This window comes from Hemicordylus capensis, chromosome 6 (genome assembly GCF_027244095.1).
Source record: "Hemicordylus capensis ecotype Gifberg chromosome 6, rHemCap1.1.pri, whole genome shotgun sequence".
NCBI classification, from domain to species: Eukaryota; Metazoa; Chordata; class Lepidosauria; order Squamata; family Cordylidae; genus Hemicordylus; species Hemicordylus capensis.
Window position 1 is genome coordinate 35,345,295 of NC_069662.1, and position 6,517 is coordinate 35,351,811.

Here is a 6,517-nt window from a genome sequence, read left to right on the forward strand (position 1 = left end):
AAATCAGGCTAGGGGAGCCTAGCCCTATTTCGCCTGACCGTGAGAACCACCGGGCCTCCAGGCAGTTAATCCGCCAAACTACTCCTCCCCTTAAACCGGGTTTGTGGAGCGAGCACTCCGCAAACCTGGTTTTTTTAATCGTGAGTTGCTGCGGCGTGACTCCGCGCTGTGGCTACTCACGAGGAGACCCCCGACCAGGAGGCTCAAAAGCAGCCTCCCAGCTCAGGGGGTCTCTCCAACATGCCCTGCATGCTCGTGCAGGGCATGCTGGAGCTTCCGGGGGGCGCGCGGCCCCCAAACTCACCAGCCCTGCCGGCTCCGTGACGGAGCCGGCAGTCGTGTGGGTGGCCGATTCAGCCACCCAGGGCTGCCGCCCTGATCGTATGCAGGGAGAGCGGGCTAAGCCTGCTCTCCCCACTAACCCCCTAGAGGGTCTTCTCATGGATCGTGAGAAGAGCCTCAGTGCCTGTTTGGGTATGTTGTTTAATAGCACGCGCTCTCTCTCTCAGTTGTTTAATAGCGCGCGCTCTCTCTCTCAGTTTCTTAATAAATCTTTATTTGTTTTTTTAGCTCAACCTACTGCCTTCAGATAATCTCTGGGGCTAAATTTCTTTACCACCAGAGTATACTGTGCTATGTGAGGACTTTTAATGTTTCTCCGCACACCCCTCAACAGGGTTATGGGCCCAGGATTCTGACTGATGAAGAAAGTAATTAGCCTGAATAAGAAAATAAGGTTTTATCAAAGATGGGGACAGGGCAAGTGCTACAGAGGATTGAGATGTTACTAGGTACACATTTTGAACTATGGTCTTTCAAAGCTGAGATGCTTCTAAAAAGCCATGGAATCAGCAGGGTCTTACACACAGAATGCCCTGTCAGAGGAGAAGAAGGACAAGCCTGGGACAGTACAGATCATAAAGCCACCAGGATAATTTATCATTGGGTGACTCTATATTGGTGCATTTAAGAAATAAACAACATGCAAAGGACATGTGGAGGACTCTAAATAAATTGTAGAAAAGAATGTCAGCTGTCTCCAAGGTGCATCAAGTTATAAAGATGTGTTATAAGAAACTAAAGGAGGAAGAGGATCTGTTTAAGCATGTAAATGAGATGTTCATGACAGCTGACTTCATGACAGCTGCAAGCACAGAGTAATTTTGCCTGATATGGTTCAGATAGGATTGTTATTTAACAGTCTTACTGAATGTTTTGAACCTTTTGTTAAATGTATTGGAAGCCAAAGATGATTTGAGTTTGTAGCTTGTAATAAACCACTTGGAAGACTTCAATTTGCACAGAGGCAATGGACAGCAACTGGAGTCAAGTGAAGAAAATGCTTTTTAAAATTTAACAAAAGAACAAAAAGTGTTTTGTCTGTGGGAATTGAGGGCTCAATATGGAGGTTCAATGTCCTCAGAACAAAGAATTTGCAACTAAAAAGGAGATGAAGCCACATTTCAAGAAGAGTGAGTCACCTAAGCATACAAGCAAGGAGAAAATAAGTCTGGCAAACATAAAACATATGTTGCTAATACAGAGAAGGATTTAAGAGCAATTTCTACAAAATGTAATGCTGGGATTTGTATTGATTCAGGCGCAACCAGCAATTTGATTAAATAAAGAGGAAGATTTATTAAGTTTGACACAAATTATAAGGTTCTCATTTTTCTAGCAGATGGGAAGCAGATGTTTGCTGAAGGCAGAGGTTCTGTAAGGCTACACTGCAAACTGCAAAAAGGAGAAACAGTGAGACTGACTAATGAGGATGCATTGTTTGTGCCCACACTTCAGCCTGATGTCAGTTAAATATGCTACAAAGAGAGGTTTTGAAGTGAAATTCAAAGGAAATCACTTGTATCATAGATAAAGGTGAGCTACTTATGAAAGGGACTTTGCAAGTGAGTGGCCTATTTGAAGTGGATTATATAAATGAAGAGGCCAAAATTGTAAAACAATGCTCACATTAAAAATGTTTAGATTTATGGCATAGACTTGCAGGGGTGGAGAACCTTGGCACTCCAGCTGTTTTTGGACTACAACTCCCATAATCCCCAGCCACAGAGGCCAATAGCTAGGGATTATGGGAATTGTAGGCCAACATCTGCAGGAGTGCCAAGGTTCCCCATCCCTGGCATAGAGGAATGGAACACAGAGACCTCAATGCAATATTTCAACTGGAGAAAGAGGATCTAGCCAGAGGCCTAAATATAAGTCACTGTAATGTAAAGTCCAAGTGTACCTGCTGTGTAAGGGCAAAGGGAACTAAACCCACCTTTCCTCAACACAGAGAACGAGAGAGACAGCAACCTCTTGGGCTTATACACAGTGATATTTGTGGGCTCATATAGATCAGTTCACCAGGAGGAAACAAGTATTTGTTAACTTTCATAGATGATTTTTCAAGATACACATTTACCTATTTGATTAGTGAAGAGAACAAAGCACTTGGAAAATTGGAGTATGTTGCAAGAGTTTGCAATAAGTTTGGAAGGAAGCCTCAAATTCTGAGATCCATCAATGGAGGTGAATATACAAAAAATGAGAAAATTAAATATCTAGGCAGCGGGAGTGGGGGGGTGAGGCACTGAACATCAAATCATAATCTCGTATACTCCCAAACAAAACAGTGTTGCAGAAAGGAAGTATTGGTCTTTAATAGAAATGGCTAGAAGCATGTTGCTGAATATAGGACTACACAGTAAGTTTGGGGGAGAGGCAATTATGACAGCTACTTATCTACAAATCAAACTGCCTACTCAAGTTATAAATACACCATCTGAATTGTGGCATGGAAAGAAGCATATTAGAGTTTTTGGCTCAAAAGCATATGCCTATGTGCCAAAGTTTAAAAGAACCAAATTCAACTGCAGGTGTGAGGAAAGGATATTAGCTGGCGATGCACCAGGATGTAAAGGATATAGAATACTTGATCTTGCCAGAGAGACCATAAAAATATATATTGATGAAAAAGAAAAGCCAACTGCTGATGAAGCACCAGATATTAACCGGGACATTCAGATACAGAAGGAGCCAGAACAAGAAAAATCAGAGAAAGAAGCTGATATAATTATTTTGCCAACTAACTATCCAGAGCAAAATGAAAACATTAAGGCTCAGTCAGAGATAAGGTGGTCAGCAGACTCTCCTATATTACTAGAGAAGAAAATGTGCAAGAGCCTAGTACTTGGGAGGTATTGATAAAATGCCATCTGATCAAGCTTGCTACTGAAGAAAAGCTGCAGAGGAAAAGATCCAATCTCTATATAAGAACAATAGTTGGATACTTACAGAGCTGCAAATGGGAGGAAAGGCTGTAGGGTGCAAATGGATTTTCAAGGTGAAGCATGAAGCAGAAGGAGATGTGCAACACAAGAAAGCAAGGCAAGTAGATAAAGAATATTTTCAGAAATATGATGAGGATTATGATGAAACTTTTGCCCAGCAGTAAAACACTCTTCTATAAGAATACTCCTTTGTATTGCAGCAGCGATGGAAATGTCTGTAGACCATTTAGATGTCAAAACTGCATTTTATTTTATTTTTACATGGTGATATTAAAGAGGACATTTACATGGGCAGCCACCAGGGTTTGAGGAACCTGGTAAGGAGGGACTTGTGTGTAAGATCCAAAAGAGTGTTTATGGTCTAAAGCAGGGTTTCTTAACCTTGGGCCCCCAGGTGTTGTTAGACTACAACTCCCATCATCCTCAGCCACTTTCTTTTTCTTTCATTTTCTTTTTTTGGCCTCTCCATAGAGGATTTGCATACTGTAGGAATTGAGCAAGCCAGGAAGTTAGTTAAGCAACGTGTCCTGGATATAGAAGTTCAACAAGAAGGTGCATGGCTCAAGCAGGGTTTATACTTAGGGAGTCAAGCTATTAATCTTAAACCAGCTAAATACTTTGGTGTGGTGCTTGTCCCTAAATTTAGATGAGCCCTCACTTTAACACGTTTAAATGTTCTTCCTACAGCAGTATTGGATGGCAGGTTTAAGGGAGTTCCGCTATTTTTACAACTTTGCCCATGTGGCAAAGGGGTTATAGAATCCACCTCGCACGTTATTCTTTATTGTGATTTTTATAGGGAACCCCGTTAAAGATTTTTATCTCCTATATTAAACAATTTGCCTGGCCGGTCTGATGAATTTTATTTAAATTATCTTTTAACTAATGAGGACACTGATATTATTTCTGTTATGGCCAGGTTTTGTTATATTATTTGTAAAATATGTACTGGTTTATTGTAAATGTTTGCTGGTCAATGACCGAATAAACTTATAACTAACTTCCTCAGCCACAAAGGCCATGTCTGGGGATGATGGGAGTTGTTGTCCAACAACATCTGGGGGCTCAAAGTTAAGAAACCCTGGTCTAAAGCAAGCAGCAAGAATACAGAGTTAGATCAGTTGCTAGTTTTAAAAAGGGGTTATTCAAGGAAAAGCTGACTATTGTCTTTATTGAAGGTTTAGAAACAATACATGGACTCATATACTAATATATGTTGATGATTTGATTTTTGTCAAAACAGAGAAGATAATGATGAAATTGTAAAGCATATATACAAAGAAATAGAAGTATAGCAACTGGAGAACATTTCCTATTACCTCGAAATACAAATAGAAAGAGAACAAGATGAAGGTTATCTCCTTATTAAGATGAAATACCTTTTAGACTGTCTGGGTCTCACAGATGCCAAGGTAGTCAGCACTCCAATGGAAGTTAACTTCTTGAAACAAGACACAGAGAGCTTCTTCCAGACAATGGACAATATAGGAAAGCAATTGGAAAACTTCTATATATTGCCACAGTAACAAGATCAGAAATTGCTGAAGCTGTGGGGATTTTAAGCAGAAAAGTGAGTAACCCACCAAGAATGACTGGATTGCAGTTAAAAGACTGGGTGGGTAGGTACACTAAAGGTGCAGCTGATCTAAAACTGAAATTGCCAGCAAGTAGTAATCCTAGGCTAGTGAGTTTGATTATGTAGATGCAGATTGGGCAGGAGACAAAATACATCACAAATCCACAAGTAGATACCTGTTTTTTAATGGAGGTTGAGTGATTGGTTGGTGCAGTCGAAAGCAAAACAATTCCTCAATGGAAGCAGAATAGATGTCAGTCACTCAGGCTTGCCAGATGATGGCATGGATATACAAATTGCTGCAAGACTTTGGAGCTAGTGGACCAAAATTAAATGAATTGTTTGAGGACAATCAAAATTGTATTTCACTTTCACAAATGGAGAAGACAAAATCCAGAACAAAGCATATTGACACAAAATACCATTATCTATGTGATGTACAAGAAAATGGCCTTGTGGAGTTGAAATGCTGTCCAACAGAAAATATATTAGCAGATGTAATATGGCTCACAAAGCCATTGCCAAGAGATAATTTTATAGTATTGTGAGAGATTATGGGGCTTGTTGATTGGTGCACAAGAAATGAGAAGTGAAAATTCTAAAGTATGGCTCTTAGCACCACAGTAACTTCTTCTGGTCACTAGAGGCATGATGAGATGTTAATAGGTCTCTCTTGGTCAGTTAGAGTCAGAACTGTTCAGTTGTTGTTGAAAGCATGCCTGTTTGGGTATGTTGTTTAACCCCTGCTAACTGAGGAAAGGAGACACCTTTTAAAGAGGTGATTCTCTTATATTTAGCAGTGGGAGAGCAACTGACCCTATCCAACCCCAACACAGCATCCCTCCAGTGGCTGCTGCTGGTGTCTACCTTATGTTTCGTTTAGATTGTGAGCCCTTTGGGGACAGGGGACCATCTTATTTATGGATTATTTGTTTCTCTATGTAAATGGCTTTGAGAACTTTGGTTGAAGAGCGGAATATAAATCTCCATAGTAGTAGTAGTAGTAGTAGTAGTAGTAGTAGCTCTCTCTCAGTATGTGACGTTTTAGTTTCTTAATAAATCTTTATTTGTTTTTGAGCTTAACCTACTGCCTTCAGATAATCTCTTGGGCTAAATTTCTTTACCACCAGAGCATACTGGTGGCCTTGTGATTATTTTAATGAAAGGTGGTATATAAATTTAACAATAAATAAATAAAATAAATACTGTGCTTTGTGAGGACTTTAATGTTTCTCCTCACACCCCTCAACTGCCTCTGGCTCAGCCCCTTGGCCCCCAAATTCTGTGTAACTATAGGTAACTGAAATACATGTGCATTGCAAAAAGTACCTCCTTTTGTCATCCTCAGACCTATTGAAAGACAGCTTCATAGGCTAGGTTTATAAGGACAGGAGTCGAGGAGGAGGAGGAGGAGGAGGAGGAGGAGATGGGGGTCCATCATGGGTCTTGGGCTGTAGCCCAGAATGTGGGGAGAGTCTTCAGAAAACCAGAACTCGACTAGACACTCCAGAACAGGAAACTGAGCAAGAGAGTTGTGAAGTTGCAGGCAGCGTTAGAGTCACATTCAATCCTAGACAGCTGTTGAAGGAAGAATGCTTCCTTGGAGAATCAGGCACCATCAACTGGATGGAGCATGATCTTTCATCCTGCA